This window comes from Mytilus edulis, chromosome 1, assembly GCF_963676685.1.
Source record: "Mytilus edulis chromosome 1, xbMytEdul2.2, whole genome shotgun sequence".
Lineage (NCBI taxonomy): Eukaryota > Metazoa > Mollusca > Bivalvia > Mytilida > Mytilidae > Mytilus > Mytilus edulis.
Genome location: NC_092344.1, coordinates 67,279,339 through 67,303,464, shown reverse-complemented (window position 1 = coordinate 67,303,464; position 24,126 = coordinate 67,279,339).

Genomic DNA, 24,126 nt, shown 5'->3' with positions numbered 1-24,126 from the left:
AATCAAAATTAATCTGTATTGAGCGCAACGTCTGAAAGCTCGTTTAATTTTAGAAATTGACAAATTTTTTTATGGTTAAAATTATGCAATATTAAAAATGAAAGTTTTTCATCATCAAAGATTGACGCTATAGATTTAAATTCACGAGAAAAAGAAATTTAAATTACAGTGTAGACATATTTAAAAGGGAGATGAACATAAAATGCACTTTTACTTATGTGTTAATTATGGTAATTTTTGTAACCGAATTATTCAAAAATATACATCTGCTTTATGATTTGATATATGTTACTGTATATTTTTCATTTTTGTTTCATTAATTATTGCAAATTGTGATTTCAAGATTTTATTTGAACATTCAGACACATATACATGTGTAACTAGGTTTACTTATACCATTTGTCAAAGTGTCTGGAAAAATTCCAGTATATAATACAATATTAAATAATTTACAATACAATGATACAAAATATGTGGTAAATACCAGGAAACTGTTGGTTGCTGTCTTATCAGTTGCTCTGTCATTTTTGACAATATTACCAATTATGTCTGTTAGCTTTGTTCACACATCGTTGTCAATTCAATGGAATTTTATGCGACGACTGTCATACAGTGAGCGGTTAAGCTAGCTATAAAACCAGGTAGAATCCACAATTTTTCTACATAGATAATGTCTGTATCAAGTCACGAATATAACAGTTATTATCCATTCGTTTGATATGTTTGAGCTTTAAATTCTACCATTTGATTAGAGACTTTCCGTTTTGAATTTTGAATGTCCAATTTCAGTAACCCTCTCTTGATCCGATTCTCAATGAGGACCCACTCCAAATGTTTCCAGAATGCAATTTTAGCCGAAATACAATTTTGAAATCGTTTTTAAATTCAGGAATATATCTCAATCACGCAAAACTCTGAATCCCTTGCCGGAATGGATTTTATATTAGGTCCTTTGTGGTTGTATTCGCTCTTTAAAGTATGTATAAGAGGATTTTTATTTTCACATATTTTGGTCTTGGGTATCTCTGAAGAGAGATTAATTGATTAAATGTTCATCTGATGCAGCTTTATTATTTCCGTTAATATTATTACTACCACTGGGTCGGTACCTTTTATGTTTGACTGTTAGTTGCTGAGATTTTTTTGTCTAGAAGCCAGTACTTCTGTAATGCCATGGAAATACAAATATTGTTTCTTGAGATTCACTGTTATAAAGTCCCTGAGATCATTTTAAATTTAGGAATGTATCTCTATCATGCAACACTAACTACATTTAAGGATTTAGCTATACGTTTGGTGTTTTTGTTTGTTTCGCGGCTCTACAATGTTTGTATTAGGTTTTGGTCTTACAAATAATTTTGCCTTGAGCATTACTGAAAAGATATTTGTTGCGGAAATATGGCAATCAGTGCAGCAAAGTTGGAAAACCATTTTATCAATATTTTCTGGTGGACTGTTAGATTCCAATGGTATTACAAGCCCAGTTGTCAGAAAATATGTACTGGCATGAACTTATGTTTTACTGTTAAACAGTTTGAAAATCAGTTTAAATTATAAGGAATTCATCTCAGTTAAGCAAAGCTCTGCTTTCTTGTTCGGATTTTTTTTTATAGGTTCTAGGTTCTATTTTATTTGATCATCTATTAAAGATCCTTAAACGTTTGCATTTGGGATTGGATTTTCAAATAGTTTGGCTCTGAACATCACTGAATTCATAATTTGTCAATATGCGCATCTGGTGCAAAAAAAAAATGATATACTATAATACAACTACCTACGAGAATATACGGATATTGTTTGGTTAAAAGTTGCTGTTATACTGATGTGAAAATCATTTAGAATTCACGAGTAACCCTCCCTCGTGCAAATTTACTATTCTTCGGTCGGAGTTTAGCTATAGGTTATGCTCTTTTTTGCTTGATAAGATTTTCAACGTTTGTAATTTAGGTCTTGGATTTTCAAATTTTTAACCTCGAAAATCTTTAATGACATTATTTGTCGAAAGGCGCATCTGGTGCAGCAAAATTTTTACCGTTAACATTAGGTTATAACTGATATTCAATTATAAATTTACTGTTCACAAAACTTTTAATTTTTCAATATATACCAGATTTTACACCCCCAGAAAAGATTACATTAGCTATTTTTGCCATAATCTTTCAGAATTAGGGGGTTACCAATGCACTTCAACTCGTATTTTATTTTGCATTTTAACTTTATTTATTCGATCGCCACAAATGAGTCTTTCGTATCGTCTGGTGTATACAATTCTTAGCCTGGTATCTGTTATGAGTTTATTGCTTATGTTACAGAATTAGAATTATAACATAACTGACCGAATGCGTATCATAGATCTTTATTTCTCTTCGTTAAACAGCTAAAGGAAGGCGCGATAAACGGTGTTCTGTAAAAAATTTACAGAAGATAAAAAAACTTCTGTTTCTTTCTTACTTCTTTATATTTTGATTTATTGTTCATCGCGTGTGTTTCTGCAATTTCAAAGGTACTATGGACCAAATATGTTTCTTTTGATCGATGGTATAGAGTATGACCTTATTCTACCAGTTCAGATTTTATGCTTTTTTTCTGATATCAAGACAAAATTGGTATTAATAAGAATAAAGATACACTATAAGATATGCCCAGGTAGTTTTCTTCATTTTTCTTTTCCTTCGTGAAGAAAAGGTGAGCATTTTTATCTTTGAAAAAATTAATAAAGTCATTGAGCTGACATTAACAAAGGGGATTTTTATACCTATTTGATGGCTTAATTAGCAATAGCTCTTGACTCAAAGTTGAAAACTGATTGAATAATATTTTGATGGCTATACAATAAATGAATTTTACTATTAAATAGTAATAAATAAAGAAAAAAAGTTTGTGTTAAACTGTCATAAATTAATATCGTTTGACACCAAAACTATAACACGTGTTATAGAGATGATGTAGAAATGAACATGACAACTTTTCGTAATAACATCCCAATTATTTCGTGACAGTTACAACACAAACAGTTAGGTGTTTCTTTAATAGGATTTTAAATGCAAGAAAAGAACAGTACGAAAATCACCTGAAACTTAAAGCTTATGACTTGTAGCAAATATATGCATTGGTTGAATGTATAATACAACATTTATCATGATCATAAAGGGGTCTCTTCCCTTGTTACCTTGTTTCGTTGGATTGTTCAAAGTATTAATTACCGTCTAAAAAAAGAACATAAACTTTGTACCTGGTGAAATTTCTTTCATTACCGTCTAAATGAGAACATACACTTTGTACCTGGTGAAATTTGTTTCATTGAGAATGCATTATATGTTTTGTTTGTAAAACAGTACAGCAAAAATACTGAACTCACAAGTTATTCAAAAAGGATCAGTCCATAAAAACCGATTAAATCAAACGCTATAACAATGTGAGTCAAACTCATAATAAACTCAGTTATTGAGAATCCAGTGTGTCTCGCATTTTGATTTGTTTCGAACTGGAAAAGAAAAGAAATTTATCATGCACTACATTACTATATATTCTTAGATTATGAGACTATTTTATTTTAATATATACACAAACTAAGATAAAATATTAATGATAAAAACGAATTTCGATTCCCTTTGAAGAGCATTTTAAAAAAAAATATGTCCAATTGATCGTTATGAATTTCCGCTTTTCTGTCATAGTAGTCGGAATATTTATGAATATATTATCCCCTTATCAATCTTCAATCGGAAATTTACAAATCACTCACTAGGTCCGATTTCAAGATACAAAGAACCGAAAGAATCAAAAGAACAAATGACTAAAAGTATATTGTTTATATGAAAAATACAAAAATACGGAACTCCAAGAAAAACCCAAAACGGAAAGTCGCCAACCAAATGGGAAAATCAAAAGATCAAACCATCAAACCAAAGAATAACAACTGTTTTATTCCTAACTTGGTACCTGCTATTTCTTATGTAGAAAATGTTGAAGTAAACCTGGTTTAAAAGCTAGCTTAACCTCTCACTTGTATAACAGTCGCATAAAATTCTATATTGTTAACGATGTGTAAACAATTACACTGTTGGATCATTTTCTATATGTTGTGTTTAGTGTACTGTTGTCTGTTTGTCTTTTAATTTTTAGCCATGGCGTTATCAATTTATTTTCGACTTTTGACCGTACCTTTGGTATCTTTTGCCTCTCTTTTAAAATAACTGCTTGTACAAAATGTGTATGTGTGTTTTAAAAGGAATGTTTAAGACCTTACAAAAATACGAAAATAGTCTTATAAACTTCTCCCACAAATGTTAGTTGTTACAGTGCAATTTATAGAATCGTGCAGTATGAAAAGAATGATTTGAAAAATATTACAGTTAGTCCACATTAACAGCATCTGAACTTTTTTTTACATGTATACTAAAGATAAGAAATCATATTGAATAAACAAATTAAAGCATAAAAACATGTTTCAATTATCAATAATAAGATACTAAAGATTTTTTTATAACCAAATTGCCATATTACAATTAAACATTACGACTTCTGAAATGAATGAATTTATTTTACAAGTGTTCTGGCATTAATGGAGGAAGCTATAGTTACAATTTACCAGATTTCCTTTGAAAAAGTCTTTCGGCTGTGTGAAGCTGTGTTTTATTTCTTTTGTTTTAATGTTGGTTCTTAACAGCTTAAACATACATTCATGTAAATGACAGTACAGCGTTAACAAAAAAGTATCTATGTTGATTAAACTAGAACAAGAGCTAAGGTATCTTGAATAGGGACAAACTCCTTGCAGAATAATGCTCTAAATCGTATATGACGCTTATCTTAATTTTCAGGTGTATCCGAATGTACAGAAGTTTTCGTACCAAATTCTCTCTAAAAGTCTTTTTTTTCAATATCAAAAGATACACATACGGTATTTGTTGGAATTTTTTTTCCATGTTTAGAATCACATCAAAATCGATTAATATATTTTATAGTTTAGTACCTATGTTTAAAGATTCCCAATCGATACATCACCTTATAAAGATAGTATCTATAACAGTACCAATTTAACTGTACCAGATGCACATTTCGACAATAAATATATTTTCAGTGATGCATGGGTAAAATATTTTGAAAATTCAATCTAATTACAAAAATGATGAGCTTATAACTAATAAAGGTAAACAATAGCATCTATTCCGAGCTTTGCATGAGGAAGATATATTCCTTAATTTTAAATAATTTAAAAAAAATTGTAACAGCAAATTTAAATAACACAATATCCGAATGTTTAATACTCAAATCTATTTCCCTAATGCTCTGACATTTGTAAAAACTACACCAAAGCATTAAAAGAAAAAGGTTTTCGCATGTTTTAAACATTTTATTTTGTAATTTTATTGAGTATCAAATTGTTGAAATTTAACATGATGATTGAGCTCTATACAACAGATGTCTAATATAAAAGAAATAAAAATTTCACTTTAAACCCCAAACGTGATAATAACAGCAGATAAAAGTCAACAATTTTCCCACAATTTGGGTGATCTTGAATATCATATTAGGTATAATAGTATTCCCAAATTTGCATGATCATCTGTAAATATACCCGTCTTTCTGACAGTGTGATGAGAGATCTACGTATTAGAGTAAAGCAAACAGTATAATTTAATGTTGTAGTAGAAATAAAATGTTGAGGTTTTTTGTTGGAACATAATATTGTTTCAGTGCAGTATGATTCACAAGTGTAAATAACCATGCGTAACCATTGGAAATTACAAGTTAATGAAGGGTGTAATATTTCAGTCTCAACCTTCAGGTGGTCATTTTTTTCTGTCTATGTCAGGCCACCAGCATTGTCCTTTCTGTAGGCAGAAATGGTCATAAAACTTTATTCAAATTGAAGATAAGTGAATTTTAAAATGTCCTATATCGAAGACATTTAGATTTTCAATTGCATTGTAAAAAAGTTGGATATCAAGACTATGTTACAAAAAGGATATTGTGACAACCTTTAGAAATTAAACATTACTTTGCATTCGTTAGGGTTGTGGTCGTATTCAGTAGTTGGGAGAGTGAAACTCTGTGTGCATTCTCCAAAGGTCTTATCATTGTATTTCATTAAGGGGCCGTTTTCTACCAATCCAATGCATTCAGAATCTGCAAAATACAAAAATGTCTACTGTTTAAATTGTCTTGTCCTTATGTGTTGTATGATAAGTAACACAACTTTAACAATTTTACCAATTATGGCTTTTTATTTTGTGTACACAATATAACGGAATTTTATGCGACTGTCATACAAGTGAGAGGTTAACCTAGCTTCAAAATTGCCAGGTTTAATCTATCATTTTCTACATCAAGAAATGCCTGTACAAAGTAAGGAGAAATATGACAGTTGTTTTCTATTCGTTTCATGTGTTTGAGCTTTTGATTTTACCATTTGATAAGGAAGTTTCCGTTTTGAATTTTCCTTTGAGTACGATATTTTTTGTTAGTATAATTTTCATCAAGGTAACATTTAAATTTTGTAAAAAAGTGCTTCGGGCACATAACATGAATAAAGCAATATGTTCATCTACTAATAGTAGCAAGATTTGTACATGCTTTAAATGTCTTATCATTGTATTTTATCAGGGATACAGTTCTCTATCAATCCAATGCGTTCAGAATCTTAAAAATACAAAAATGATGGACGCATAAATTCAACAGGATATCTTTTCATCTACTAGCACTGCGTCTATACCACTGCTGGTGGACTGTTTGTACCCAAAAGGTAATGAATCATCCAACACGGTAGTCAGTGTGCTGATATGAACAAGATTAATGACATGCTTTTTAAAAAATTTCCCGAAGACAAATTTTGAAATTATTTAAAAGTATGGTTCAAGCTCCAACCACAAAGCTAATCTTAGATGTAATTTACAGGTCTCTTTAGTTTACTTTTAGTTATATCGTATCAATGTTTTCGATATTTGTACATGTCTGCCCTTCAAATATTTAGTTTGTACGTTTATTCCCGATCAAGGATAATCAGAAAATTACTTTTGGCGCAATAAATTCACAAAGTGATATTTTCATTTACTGATTATTAACTTTAATGTCGTCTTTAAAAAAAATCAAGTGAATTTCGGCGATATTTAAAACCATTTCTGCAATGAAAAAGCAATATTCATTGAACTCATTTTAATGATACATGGATTTTAAATTTTTTATTTATTTTTTAATGAACAATCCAAGTTGTTATCAGAGAAAATGTCATTATAGTGAGCTAATCTTGTATCAGAAACAGTCCACGGATTATATTAAGCATACTTATTTTCCCCATGATTGTTACATAGAACCTATAATCATTTTATTGTTATTTTTAACATTGCCATAAAAGCGGGAGATTTTTTTTTTATCAAAATGTCCTGTACAAAGTCAGGAAAATGGCCATTGTTTTATCATAGTTCGTTTCTGTGTGTGTAACATTTCAATGTTGTGTTTCTGTTGTGTTATAGTTCTCCTCTTATATTTGATGTGTTTCCCTCAGTTTTCGTTTGTAACCCGGATTTTTTTTCTCAATCGATTTATGAATTTCGATCAGCGGTATACTACTGTTGCCATTATTTATATCCTTAAATTTACTGTTGTATTTGTTTGGTCTTTGTACAGCTGATAAACTGTTTGGCATTTCAATTGTCGTATCCGGATAACATTATAATCAATCTAGTCTACACTCTTAGAAAAAAAAGAAAGCATTAATTTGTGCAGATCATAAAAATACATTAACGTAGTGTGGCATGTATATCTATCGCTTTTTTCTTATATTTAGAAAATAACATCTTCTGGGCGCTATACGTGTCATTGCAAGGAATTGTCGTGCTAAATTTTATTTTTCGTGCATATTGTCTCATTGCAAGCATATCTTTTGGAAGAATCTAATGTCTTATCAACTTTACTGGTAAAATTGCAGGCAAGCATATTTTATTTGAACCTTGATATCACAACGTACGCATTGCAAGCATATATTCCTGAGGAATTCAATGTCTTATCAATTTTACTGGTATTGTTGAAGGCGAGATTAAGTCATTGGCACCTTTGATATTACAGCAGACATATTTCGTTGGCACTGGTTTTATCATTGCAGGCAAGAAGTATTGATCTGTATTGTATTGGAATCATTATTAAAGTGTTTATTTTATCTATCTTAGAATTCATTACACTAAAAAATAAGTAACCTTAGCACATTTTTTCTTATATGTCTTTTTGTTGTTTTCGCTGCAGATAATCATTATATAAAAAGCAGTTTTAGTGTTAAAAGTTATTTACCAAATGACTCTGGAATATTTAAATGTATAAAGTAAAAAACAAAAACAACTAACTCTAAGAAAATTCAAAACGGAAAGTCCTTTAACAAGTGGCAAAATCAAAAAATCAAAAAAATCAAACGCAAATGAAAAACAAATATCATTTTCATTTTTTAACTTAACAGAACCTCCCATTTGTATGACAGTTGCAAACAACGAATTTTATTGACAACAATAAACATTTAATTATGTGCATCAGGTCAGGTTCCAAAAACTAGAACAGCATGAATGCTATAAACGGTGTTGATATCTGGAAGTATTTTTATAGAACAGTTTGTCTACTTTACAACACTGAAATTTAATTGGGATTTTTGTAAAAAAAAATAAGCATATTTTCAAGCATATTTTGTTTAGTCTAAATAACAGTATTAAGTTTAATATTTGTTTTAATATAATTGAATTTTGAACTTTATGTTGTAATATATTTATAAAATGCTGGACCTTATTGTAAACTATTATACATCCTTGTCATTTGGTTTCGGGTGGCTAGTTGTCTTCCTGGCAATCACGACACATTTCCGCGTCAATTATAATAAATGATAGAACGTTTCTTAATAAAGCAATTGGAGGGAGTAAATAAAATAGTTTTATTTACTCCAACAGACACCTCAGGACTGTGTTTTGTTATTAAAAATAACAAATAAACTATCTGACACATATAAGAATAAGAAGATGTAGTACATGAATACCAACGAGAAAACTCTATTCTGGAGACCAATGATAACAATTTTACAGTCTTATTGTGTCTGAGACATAAAAAACAGTCATGAATACGTTTTATATTTCATATCTTAATCTTAAACAGCAGTGGAAACTGGTATCCTTGTCTCCAGAGTTTCAACGAGAAAAATTTAAAAGAGGTTACAAACATATATCCATTGGGAATCCCAGAAAAATACGCTTTAACCAATAATTTGGTTAAGGGATTTAGAATTGGTACCACTTTGTCGATACAACTTTGTTTCCTTGGATACCATCAAAGACCAGTTTTTCGAGTTTATGAGTATAAATAGATAACGATCCGAATAAAAGTAGGTGTGTAGTAGGCGGGAAATAAACCTACCACACATTAAAAAAAGAACGAACATATCGAGTCAAATATAATCAAAAACATTTCTTGCCGGAGTGTTATATATAGCTAGAAACAATTTTCATTTTAAATACAAATCTGGGAATAAGGAGACGTTGTATGCTTGCCAATGAGACAACTAACCGCCATAGTGCAAATAACGTGGACGTGTGCAATTATATGTTACAATGAGAAACCCAAATGTCGTATAGTCCGCTATAATGAGCCCCGACATGACAAAATGTGAAATTATTCAGCAATAGAAAAAAATATCAGCCGGATTTATGAGAAATGAAAAAATAAATAAACGAAATACAAACACGACAGGCAGCAACTACACAAACCACTAAAGTACAAGTTCCCGACTTGGGACAGCTACATAAAGACTGTGGCGGTATTCAACATATTTGTGAGCGCTCAGTCCTCCCTTAAACTGTTTAAAGATATATATTCATTGCAATTCTTTAAATCATTACATTACATCTTTAAGACACGTCCCTTTAACACCTATTTGAATGCATCACATTGGTATGACGCGCAGCTAATATCACACAGCACATCTACGACTTGCTATATAAGATCTATCAATATTACAACCTTTTTAAAAGACATTATCTTTGAACTGGACTAAATTGAAAAGTAATTTAAATCTATTATTAATAGACTGACTGACTGACTGACCCATAATCGTCTCATTTATATGAATTAATCATAATCTGGTAGTTTTGAGATAATGACTTGCACAAACTGACAACGAAGTACAACACAACACATTCAACAAACTCCGGAAATTTCTACTAATTTATCATAGCTACATTTCGTAAGTGTCATTAAAGAAGACTAAATACGGGAATGGTTCGGGAAAACTGTCAAAGGGTTTATAATCATCAAATCACAAACAAACAAAGCATTGACTATCTGAAGAACGGTCTCTATGAAAATTTAATACATAAACAATTATCAATAATTAGTTTCCTTGCATGCGCCCGGACGTATGCCATTCTCGAAAGGATCTTTGATGACCAATTTGTATCTGTAGGTGTTGTTAAGTTGTCAATTATTGGAGAAAAAAGTGATGATTATAATATTTGTTACAATTCGCGTGACTGCACGTGTGTTTTTACCATGGGGTGCTGATTTTCTTTTCATGTTTGAATATGTTACTTCAGTGAGCTTAATCCAATAAAAACAAATTAAAAGTTGATAAATACATTAAGAGTAGAATGAGTGTTTTTAAAAATTCAAATCAGATATGATTTTTGTGAATTGGTTTAGTTAACTAAACTTTATAGAACTGTGGGTGGTTGGACGAAATGATTTACTCCGTCTCTTTTCTTCTTAATGTAACAATATGCCCATTGATAGCAGATGCCGGTTTTCTCATACGCCTTACTGTTCTCATGCCGACAGACAGTTAAGACAAGATTAAAGCGTTTAATTTTCTGTGTCCGAATCAAAATCTGTTAATGTTTAGTGTTATGTTCAATATTGTCAAATTAAAGAAAGCAATAAATGTAGATTGAAATAGATTAAGACATGTTAATTAAGCTTATCAACCCGTTAGACGTCCTTATTAAGATTCATTCGTTTGTATTTTAGATTTATTTTATCTTCGATAAAAAATGTTAAACTGTAAACGGCTCTGGCTAAAACAACTATACACTACGAGGTACGGGGAAAAGGTATTCATAAAAAACAACGTTGTTTCACCGTTTCATGCTTTCACTATATCTTTAAACGATATATAGAAAATTGAAACTTGTTACATTATAAATAAGAGTCGTAAGTCCACAGGAAATTGTCATTATTTCCATAACGAGTGAAAATATCTGTTTTTAAAATTGTCCTTAACGAATTTAAGCTCAAATTAAAACAATACTTTAGATAACAAAGCTTAAAGCAATACTTAAAAATATAGATCATATGAAGTTCGAAATTTCTAAGCTAGAAAAAAGTGGAAAATACGTATCTGCACAACATATAATGGTTTTAAAGTATGTGAATATAGTGTACAACTGGATGACAGAAGAGGTCTATAATGATAAATTGAAAATAACATGACTTGGATGGAGAGTTGTCTCATTTGCACTCATACCACATCTTCTTATATCTATTCACCTGTAATTAACCTGTAATTTACCTGTAAAAAATCGGCGCAAATGAAAACAAAAATCGGCGCAAATGAAAGAAAAAATCGGCGCAAATGAAATGCAGATCGGCGCAAATGCAAAACGCCGAGTCTGGATATTCATTTTCAATAAAAAAATGTATATTGCTAAATTTTGTTGTAGTTTTTTTTTATTCATAGTTGTTTATTTCCATCTATCTTTTTTTATCGATGTTGTCGTCAAAAGAAAATTCAAAACTTTTGAAAATCATTGATAACGAAGTTAAATAAATGTTGAAATAGAGTAGTAATAAAGAAAAAGTTTTAAAAAAAAATCTGTCTGAATAAATCATACAAATTCTATTGTGAAAAAGTAAAACAAAAAAAGGTCTTTGAAAATAAATTAAGCTAATAAACACAGGTTTTGTGAAATGAAAAATAGTTCTGCAAAATAAGCCATTGCAGTAGTAAGCATTTAGTAGGTTTAATATCGTAAATAATTGAATATTGATACATTTTGGTGTACGCCATTTGAAACCAGTTACCTTTCTGTACCGTCTATTTCTAGTATTCGTTTGTTTATCGTTATTTTATTTTGCAATAAATTACAACTTGAATTTCAAATGAAAATGATATCTGCCATTATAGGATTATAATCGGGAGACAGCGTTTCAATAATCACTGTTAAAAACATGTAAAATGAAATATCACAAATTAACTTTTATGGTTATTACATAATTTTCGTATATGAAACAATTTTACATCGTTGATATTTGCCAAAAAATACTCTATCCGACTGCCTTACAAGCGTCCAGACTGAACGCTTGTAACGTCACGATCAGCAATGCGCATTCGGTGTAATTTAAAAGTTTTGAGAATGAATTTCCCTCGCCTTATGGCTCGCGAAATTTAACATTCTCCCGACTGGTATTTTTCGCAAATACCCCTCCTTAACATGATATATCTGTTTAATATTTTTCTACCAAAAGACATATATTCATGATTTGTCACTGATATATATAAGGTAACACAATATTGACTTGTTGTTGACTGGACCGCTCGCTTCGAAAATAGATGACAAAATTATTATCCAAATTATCGCCAACATTTCTCCTTATTTAACTGGGTAATGAATTTGTATATAAAAAGTAATTGATAACATCTCATTTTTGAAAGAAAACTAAAAATAACAAAATGAATTAAATATGTAGTTTCTACAGCACAATTTTGGAACTCCTCGTAAAAGTTATCTTGTTCTTTAGTCTGTGGTTGATATTGTGTCACTTGCAACCATAGGGCGATATCTTTTTACGTCAAAAATGAACTCATTTGCGCCACAACTTATTTACGCCAATGCTACTTCTGCGCCACTTCAATCTAGAAAGAATAGGTATTATTAGTGCCAATAAAAAATCATCTAATTGCGCCAATTGTAATTTTATGAATATATTCATTTTTACTAATACATGTATATATTAACTAAATGATTGACTTCCCTCCTGTTGGGAAAAAAGGCGTTGCTTTCGAATATCAAAAAGAAGATATAAATACAATAAAACATGTTTAAAAAGAGAGGAGATGAAGAACACAGAACGTGAATATAAGAGGCAAATGAACATTTCTATTAATAAGCATAAAAAAGCCATGAGAAAAAAGATGAATGTTTTAAAAAAAAGTAATTCTAAAGAATTTTGGAAGATATTGAACTCATATAAAGAAAAAAAAAGGAATAATATTCCTGTCGATATACTTTTTGAATTTTTCAAAAATTTAAATTCGTCAGATCCTGACGCTGGTGAAGAAATTATTATAGATGAGAGTAACGAACTTAATTCACTATTAAACAGTCCTATTACGGAAAATGAAATTTTTAAATGCATCCAAAATTTTAAGAATGGCAAAGCTTGTGGCGATGACTTCGTCATTAATGAATATATTAAGAGCACCACTCAGATTTTCATGCCAATCTATGTAAAACTGTTCAATATTGTATTTGAAACTGGAAAAGTGCCTGAACTTTGGCTTGTTGGCAATGTTATACCTTTTTATATAAAAAAGGTGACCAGTCAGATCCCCAAAACTACAGACCAATAACTATATTAAGCTGTATGGGTAAACTTTTTACGTCAATTTTGAATTTAAGACTGAGTAACTTTTTGGAAGAATATTTTTTGTTAAATGAAAAACAATTTGCTTTCAGAAAGGGATATTCCACTATAGACAGTATATTTACTCTGCATATTTTATTTAAATTACTGAGACAAAAATGTGCTTTTATTGATTTTGCTAAAGCTTTCGATACAGTTTGGAGATCTGGGGCCTATTTATCGAAACTGTCCTAAGTTCCGTCCTAAGAATTTCTTAGGACAGAATTTAGGATAAAGTTAGGACCGACTTACGACACGACTCAGCATGCACATCGAAGCTATCGTAGGAATATCTTAGCTAGGACCTCCTAACCGATGTCCTAAGTATTGGCGGAAAAGAAAATACAAATTAGATATGAAACAAGAGGCTCTCAAGAGCCTGAATCGCTCACCTTAATTCTTTTGGTTAAATCTCTCATCAATGATTATTTTGGCTTTTCAATTTATTTAAATGTTTTTTGGATCGTCCTATTTTCTTCAAAAGCCAAAAAAAATAATCATTTTCTCCTATGTTCTATTTTAGCCATAGGAGCTATGTTTCTTGACATACAAGGAAATAAAATATAAAATTTATACTAGATACTCTGAAACTCATTTAGCCTAAGTTTGGCTGAAATTGATACAGCAGTTTCAAAGGAGAAGATTTTTTAAAGTAAGTCAACATGATGAACAAATTGTGAAAAAAGTCTTTAAAGAGCAATAACTCCTTAAGGGGTCTATTGACAATTTTGGTCAAATTGACTTAATTGAAGATCTTACTTTGCTGAACATTATTGCTGTTTACAGTTTATTTCTATCTATAATTATATTCAAGATAATAAACAAAAACAGCAAAATTTCCTTAAAATTATCAATTCAGGGGCAGCAACCCAACAACAGGTTGTCTGATTCATCTGAAAATTTCAGGGCAGATAGATCTTGACCTGATAAACAATATTACCCACGTCAGATTTGCTCTAAATGCTTTGGTTTTTGAGTTATAAGCCAAAAACTGCATTTGACCCCTATGTTCTATTTTTAGCAATGGCGACCATGTTTGTTGATAGATCATAACTTCGGATACAATTTACAAACTAGATACCCTAAGGAACATTCAGTTAAAGTTTGGAAGTATTTGGTCCAGTAGTTTCAGAGGAGAAGATTTTTGTAAAAGATTACTAAGATTTACGAAAAATGGTTAAAAATTGACTATAAAGGGCTATAACTCCTAAAGGGGTCAACTGACCATTTCCGTCATTTTGACTTATTTGTAAATCTTACTTTGCTGAACATTATTGCTGTTTACAGTTTATCTCTATCTATAATAATATTCAAGATAATAACCAAAAACAGCAAAATTGTTTTCCAGTTTAAATAACAATCTTTTTATAATATAATTACATTGGTAATTATGCATTTAATTCTGTACATGTTATTATAAAATTCGTAAACAATTTTATTAAATAATTTCGTCTGTAATAAATGTTTTATCAAAAAATATCTTTAACGATTTAAAGTTTCGACTTAGGATATGTTTAGGACGTCCTAACATAAGATTCGTCTGAGATAGCTTCGAGACACAACTTAAGATCACTTAAGAGTGTCCTAAGTTGATCTTAAGTCCATCCTAAAATTGGTCTAAGATGTGTCTTAGGACGAATCTTAGGATACTTTCGAGAACACCACCCCTGGAGTATTTCAACTATTTTACTACTAGTCAAAACAACAATACGTGTGAAAATGATCAAAAGGCGAAATTGAATATATCCTAAAGTTAGGACCATCCTAAGACCATCTTAAGACACCTAAATTGGTATCCCAAAGTTAGGACAATTCCTAGGATTTTCCTAAGTTGAGACATGTTTAATAAACCCACTTAGGACTAAGATGTGTCCTAAGTTGGTCTTAGGACACGTCCTAATCCTAAGAGAGCTTCGATAAACAGGCCCTTGGTCTATGGTCAAAACTCATTTTACATACAGTGAATGGGAAGATCTATAACACTATATTTAATATGTATAAAAATGTGAAATCACGAATTTTTAGTGATGGGGAATATTCAGACTACTTTCCATGTAATGTAGGTGTAAGACAGGGAGAAAGTTTATCTCCCATACTTTTTTCTATTTATTTAAATGATTTAGAAAGCTTTTTTCAGAACAAAAATATAAATGGTTTGAAATCTTTATCAGATCAAATAGAGAACGAGCTAAGTATGTATTTAAAACTGTTTGTTGTATTGTACGCAGACGACACTGTACTTTTGTCAGAAACACAAGCAGATCTACAAAAACAATTAGACGCTTTAAAGGAATATTGTGATACATGGAAATTAAAAGTCAATGTCCCTAAAAGCAAAATAGTAATTTTTTCTAAAGGTAGACCACTACAAAATGTTAGTTTTAAATATGCTGATGTTGAGTTAGATATTGTTGAATAATTTACATATCTTGGTGTATTGTTTTCTAGAACAGGAAGTTTCACAAAAGCAAAAAAAAGGCACAGGCTGATAAAGCAACAAGGGCTATGTACGATATTCTAAAAAAGGGGAGATAATTACATAATTTGAATATTAAATGTCAAATAGAATTATTTGACAAAGTAGTTAAGCCTATATTATTATACGGGTGTGAAGTCTGGGGAAAGGGTAACACCTCTGTTATAGAACGTGTTCATCTAAAATTTTGGAAATTACTGCTTAATCTTAAAAAATCCACGCCTGATTATATGATATATGGGGAACTTGGCCGATTCCCACTGGATATTTTTATTAAATTACGTACTATTAATAATTGGGAAAAGCTTGTAACTGGGGAAAATAAGAAACTTCCTGTTATTCTATACAATCTTGCTACTGGTAGTTATAATGGAAATATATAGCTTGGTGTAAGAATGTAAAATCTGTGCTTGATAATTGTGGACTATCAAATATATCGAACTCTAAATATTTTATAAGAAAAAACTGGTTGTATGATACTGTTAAATTAAGATTAACTGACCAGTTCAGACAGACATGGTATGCTACTGTACAGTATTCGCCAAAAGCTCTAAATTATAAATTATTCAAAAATAGTATAAATTTCGAAACCTACTTTGATATTTTAGATGACAAAAATATTGCTTCTTTTTGTAGATTTAGAACGTTGAACACAAAAATTCCTATCGAAATTGGTAGATGGCAAAACATTCAGAGAGAAAATCGTATTTGTACTTTGTGCAATTCCGGTGACATTGGCGACGAGTTCCATTATATTTTAGAATGCTCGGCAATAGACGATAGTAGACAACTGCTACTAAAGCATTATTTTATAAACAGACCAAATATTTTAAAATTTCAAGGTCTAATGAATAGTAGCAACCCGTCTGAACTAAACAATCTGTGCAAGTTTATAAGAATTATTATGAAATGCCTAGAATCTCCTTTATATCTCTATTTTACATTTGTATTTAAAATTTATACTATGTTAATTTATTTGTATATGTCTCTGTTCCATTGTACTTTGGTTTATGAGAATAAAGATATATATAACAGCTCATCGCTCTGAATCTTTCTTTTCTTTCTTTTTTAAATGTTCTTCGTCAATTTTAAAGATCTCAGCCTCTTAATTAATTATTTTAAGGTTGTTCAGATATTAAACATATCAGTTGCTTTTTGTTTGCATGTTATTTTCAAAATATAAAGTTGTGCAATTAATACCTTTTCTAAACTGTAACAGTTCATTGGCACAAATAGATTCTGTCCCAATACTAGCAACATACATTTTTTAAATTAAAAAAACTTTAATTCAAAATATAATAGCTGCGGGAATGATGTTTTATTAATATTATATTTAAGTAAATATTGCCCCTTATAGTTTATATTGTATGTTGCAATAATCAATGTTTTGTAAATTTTAAAATAAAAATATATTTTACTTTTTTTAATAAATAAAGTAAAGAATGTTTATTGCTAATGATTATTTACTAAATATATCATTTTCACGATATCGTTCGTGTATATTTTTTTTTATCGAATAGACGGTTAAAAATGAAACATTTTCATTTGGAATCATGGAAAACAAAAATTCCATGCATGTATTATCAACAATTAAAAATGTGGTGTACTAATATTATTGCGTACACCAGAGAATCGTTGAAATTGTGTACTACTTCACTCTAAAGTAAACGTAATCTAAATTTTACCTGAAAATTATAAGAAGTCATTGGGTTAATTGGGTTGACCAAAATCTTTCAGATTATAGCCGATTAAAATCATAATCTACATTTTGCTTACAAAGACCTCTTTACTTTGATCATTTCCGGTACTTTAATGAAAGCAGACGATTAAAATTTGTCGCGCGATATCAAACACAAGAAACCCTTCTAAAGAAATTTGTTACCTTTGCTTACCATGCCAAGAGATCATACATCAAATCAAATTAAAGTATAACTGATTTTTTTTACAATTTAATCAACATAATTTTAAATCTACGAATGTTTTTAAAATTCAAATGTTGATGATTATTGATAAATTTCGTCAAAGTACTGATGATATCGCCGTTAATTTGTAATTTTTATGAAAGATCTTCGACCTGGAACTCTCTTGAAATATAATTATCTAATCATAGCCGTCTTCAGGTTTTCACACAAAACTAAAACAAATTTCTTGAAACGCGTTCGAATCTTATTACTCCGTGGTATTTCTTCACAGATTAAATTGCATTTATGTGTCGTAATGAATAATTTTGTAAAATTCGACATATGGTGGAATTGCCAAATTAATCTTAAATAAAAACGCAAGTGCATTCAGCGTCACAGTGAGCAAGCACAATTTTTCTAAAAAGATTTATGCGATGATATAAATTTTATTTAAGCAAAAACAACCCAATATTGTTCATCATTTTTAATATTGTCTGCACGATATGCATACATTTCAAACTTAAACGTGATATTAAAACGTTCATAAATTGACACTAGGATGTATAAGACAATTATGATGCAACCGTTCTTAAATATTAAATAAAAACCAAACTGAATAACTAATGAATAAATTGGGAAATTTCATCACTCATCTTTTATTTCATTACAATAAATGGCAATAAATTGATAGAAGAATCTTTATTTCCTCCAATACGTTTTAAAAGGGAATGCATATATCGACTTACAAGTAAAATTTAAGCGTACGCTAGCTCGAAAGACCGGCAACATACATTTAGAAAGCCAATTAGATATGAATAGCTTAGTGAATTATATCGCCAAAAACTAAATCTCTATAGCACAGCCAAAAATGACAAAGGTTAAATTTGGCCCTGTAAGTATTTTTGTTTTAGCAGCCTTTAATGCATTAAAGTTATTATAAGAATCGTTAATGCAAAATCGAGATAGTTTTCGCAATAAAATATAAAAAAAAGTAGATGTGGTATGATTGCCAATGAGATAACCGCCCACAAGAGACCAAAATGACACAGAAATTAACAACTATAGGTCACCGTACGGCCTTCAACAATGAGCAAAGCCCATACCGCATAGTCAGCTATAAAAGGCCCCGAAATGACAATGTAAAACAATTCAAACGAGAAAACTAACGGCCTTATTTATATATAAAAAAGCCTTTTATAGCCGACTATGCGGTATGATTTTTTTCTCCTTGTTGAAGGTCGTACAGTTGCCTCTAATTGCTTACATACATTTCATTTCATATTTGGTGGATAGTTGTCTCATTTGCAGTCATACTATATCTCCGTATTTATATATTGGGTATTATTACCAATGATCAAGGTCATAATTATTGAGTTGATCATATCATATGCTTAATTCATTTTAGTGTGCTGAATTCTTTTCAGCATATGTTAAATTCATTTCAGCATATGCTAAACTCAATAATTATTACCTTGATTCCGCGCCATACTTTGAATCATCTCATTACTGTTCCAGTGAGCGTGCATCATATTTCCCTTTTCATTTCAGAAGCGGGTTTTGGTCATGTTGGTGTCTTTTTTGAAAAGTGTGATAGATAGCCGGTTATTCCGATTCAAGCTCTTTTCCTATTCAATGGATATCCATGTTCTGCATATCAATCGAAAGGAAATAAACAAAAGAAATCAATAATATAGATGAGTTTGTGCTTTTTATAATTATATAATAAGAAGCTTCGTTCATTTCGATTCCGTTAACGTCATTTTAAGGGTGTCCCACTGTTTGATCAACAATATGTAATAAAAGTGTGTAATTTGCTAAAATGTATATCTTTTATTATAAAATGAAAATAACGAGAATACAAACATTAAGGGACAATGTTCACTTATGGCACAAAATGGCCTAAAATATAAACTTTATCATAAAACACCAAAAAAACGTCACAATTTGGTTAGTAATGGATCTATTTTAAATACCTCAATGCTTAATAAATGAGTTCTTTTCATAAGAGTGCATAAGATTCTCCAAAGTAGACCCATTTTGGACATTTTTTTTCAAAATATGATTATGTTGTGCAATTTTCAGACCTAAAGGCTTTAGGAAAACCTTGGCCGCCACGTATACGATCTTAAATGTTTTGTAACCAAAAGATTCCAATTTTGATATAGATTACATCAATATAAAAATGTTCTGAATCTTGGATGGCGGTCAAGCTTAATAATGCCAAAAAAAAGTTAAAATAATTGAAAAAAATACCAAAATTTACCTTAAATACAAGTGATGTTTATTTAGGGGGTCAGAGCTTCATAAATTTTAAAGGAAGGTACTAACAAATTATTGCTTTTTAAAAGTATTATCAAAATAATTTCTATGTGAAATTTTAAATTTTTGGGCTCGATTTAAAATGCATAAATAATTTAGGGTCAATTTCAACCTTTCGAGAACCTTTTTCCTTTATGCGCATGTCGCAAACATAGTTTGTGCTAATTAGAACACGGCGTAATAAGGGCGTCATATAAGAATAAACTTTGAAGCATTCTGTATGTCAGTTATTGCAGTTTTGAAATAAATAAATAAGTTTGTGTTAACATTTTGTTTGTCACGGTATTTTTTGTCTGGTTTGAATGTAATATGTAGTATATTATTATTGGGGGTTTCAAAAAAGTCAATATTTCGACTTTTCAAAAAGTCGAAATTTCACGATTTTTGAAAGTCAAAATTTCAAGTTTATGTCAAAATTTCGGGATTTGAAAAGTCAAACTTTCGAGATTTGAAAAGTCAAAATTTCGACTTTGAAAAAAAAGTTCACTGCCAATTTTATTTTTTTATGTCCCTAATACGCTTCCGTACAGTTGTCATAACAACTTCTACTCTTAACAATGATCAATGAACAAAATCCAAGTTTAGTTGAAACCGTGTAGACCTTTAATAGTCTTCATTATTAGTTGAAATGATATATCTGTGACAATTTTAACAGTAAGGATGTTTATTTAATATCGAAATTTTTTAAACGTCAAAATGTTGGGGGAAAAAATAGACATTTCTGCTGATTTTTTAGTACAACTCAATAAATAATTCAGTGAAGCCAGTTTTTGGCCCATCGTCGAAAACTACATTCTGTGTAAACATTTTATTATGCCAATGTATTGCAAAACAACATTGTTCCTTTTTTATGCAACGCCTGATTTTCATTGTCCTATCGCCATGAACTGCATGTTATACTGAAATCGTTTAGACTTTAAATTCAATAATTAAGGTGGTACCCAACACTTTAACTAAAGTTAATTTGGCTCGTTTAATTTTCTTAAAATTTTGACAAAGTATTTACTTTGACCCTTTTACAATAATATAAAAATTTCAAAAAATTTGAACCAACCGTTTTATCAGAAAAATTACACTGGTTATATAGCAGTTTGACAAACACTTATTTTGATCATTGAGAAGCTTAATATTCCCTTAACAACACAACATAATTAAAACGTTTAGCTGATTTTACAGAGTTATCTCCCTGTAGTGTTAGGTACCACCTTAATTCATTGTAGAAAATAATCTTGGTCTCCAATCTGTAAAAAAATCAAAACCTTACGATGTACCTTTCCTCTTTTACTGATTATTTTCTGAGCATTTCTCTACGGTATTCAGAGCCTCTTGTTGAATTGATTAAACCATGTGATTGATAGCATTTGACCTGGAAGCATCTTTGATCTGTACAACACTTTTACAAGGTACACGTGTAAAAAATCATTTAAAGTGCATCTTTAAACTTTTTAATGACCATAATGAAAGCGTTTAGCCTTCCCATCTTGATAATACTACATAACAACTTTATGTAAAATCTGTTTAAGATACGAGATAAGACACCTTTCACTTTAAGCAATTGTATTGCCGTCAAAATAATTATGCAAACTGGGGTTTCGTAAGGGAATCAATTAGGAGGAACATTTGATTATTGTCACAAAAAATTCAGATAATTCAGCATATTGATTTACTGCAAATTTTGGTTTGTATATTAAGAATTTCAGAATCATTGCTTAGGGATTATCGGATGTGACAGTAAAAAAACAATGGATACACAAAACAAACGAGTTTTATAAGATATTGAAATTAATGTATCAACAAATGAACCAAATAAAATAAATATCCAACAAAAATATATGTAAATATCAGATAAGAATAAAAGCTAAGGACAGTGGTAATAGAAAAGTTCATGATTTAAAAAAAAGTAGGTCCTTAGAACCTGAATGGCTCACCTGGCAAAAATATTAAGCTTTGATATTTATTTTCAAAATTAACTTCAATACGTTATATTTGTTTCGTTGTAGATCTTATCTAGCTGATAAAGTTGTTTGAGGTTTTCAAGAAATATAAAAAATGCATAAAATGTGTAAAAATTGTCATTTAAGAGTATTTACTCTCAAAGGAACGTTTTGATAATGATGATTTTTGTAGATCTTATCTGGCTACTTATAACTTCTCTCTATGTATCATGCTCTGAGATCATGCTTTACAAGATATTTGCAAATTAGAGGCTACTAAAACCCCAAATCGCTCACCTGTTAATGCAATGTCATTTTTATATTTTAATGTTTACCCGTATTCCTTAAAACTGGTATTTTTTGGTCACATAGGCATATTTGTAGATTAGCAACATTGTTTCTGAAACGTTTGGATGATCCTAAATGACACGATATTCGACTGATTGTACTTTTTTAAAATTGTGATTTCAATCTCCGCGGTTTATTAATGTCCTGCAGGTCAGGAATTGAAATGTTTCGTGTAAGAAGATACCAACAGTTCTTATTAAACATTTCTTGATCCAGTATTGAGTTGTAGGGTGTAAGGACACAAACAGTTCTTATTGAAACATTCTAGGATCTAGTATTGAAATGTATAGTGAAATGACACCAGCAATTTCATGATTCAGTATTGAAAAGTATGGTGAAAGAAGGACACCAACAGTTCTTATTGAAACATTTCAAGGTCCAGTATTGAGTTGTATTGTGTAAGGACACCAACAGTTCTTCTTGAAACATTTAAAGATCCAGTATTGAGTTGTATGGTGTACAAAGGACACAAACAGTTCTTCTTGAAACATTTCAGTTCTTCTTGAAACATTTCAAGACCCAGTATTGAGTTGTATTGTGTAAGGAGAACACTAACAGTTCTTATTGAAACATTTCAGGATCCAGTATTGAGTTGTATAGCGAAAGAAGGACACCAGCAATTCTTCTTGAAACATTTCAGGATCCAGTATCGAAATGTATGGTGTAAGAACGACACAAGTATTTCTTATTTAAACATTTCAGGGTCCAGTATTGAGTTTTTGGTGAAAGAAGAACACCAGCAGTTCTTATTAAAACATTTCAGGATCAAGTATTGAGGTGTATGGTGAAAGAAGAACACCAGCAGTTCTTCTTGAAACATTTCAGGATCAAGTATTGAGTTGTATGGTGAAAGAAGGACACCAACAGTTCTTCTTGAAACATTTCAGGATCAAGTATTGAGTTATATGGTAACAGGACACCAACAGTTCTTCTTGAAACATTTCAGGATCCAGTGCTGAGTTGTATGTGTAAGAAGGATCATACAGTTCTTCTTGAAACATTTCAAAACCCAGTATTGAGTTGTATTGTGTAAGGACACCCGCAGATCTTTTTGAAACATTTCAGGATCCAGTATTGAATTGCACGGTGTAAGAAGGACACAGACAGTTCTTCTAGCAACGTTTCAGGATCCAGTACTGAAGTTCTCACATTTCAGGATCCAGTATTGAAATGTACGGTGTAAGAAGGACACCAACAGTTCTTGAAACATTCCAGGATCCAGTACTGAGTTGTATGGTGTAAGAAGGGCAAAAACAGTTCTTCTTGAAACATTTCAGGATCCAGTATTGAGGTTCAATGGTGAAAGACGTCAGGCATTTGTCTCAAAAGTTCTTCTTCAAACATTTCAGGATCCCGTTTTAAGTTGTAGGGTGTAAGGACACCAGCAGTCTTTATTCAAACATTTCAAGATCCAGTATCGAGTTGTAGGGTGAACGAAGGACACTAGCAATTCTTATTGAAACATTTCAGGATCTAGTATTGAGTTGTATTGTGTAAAAAG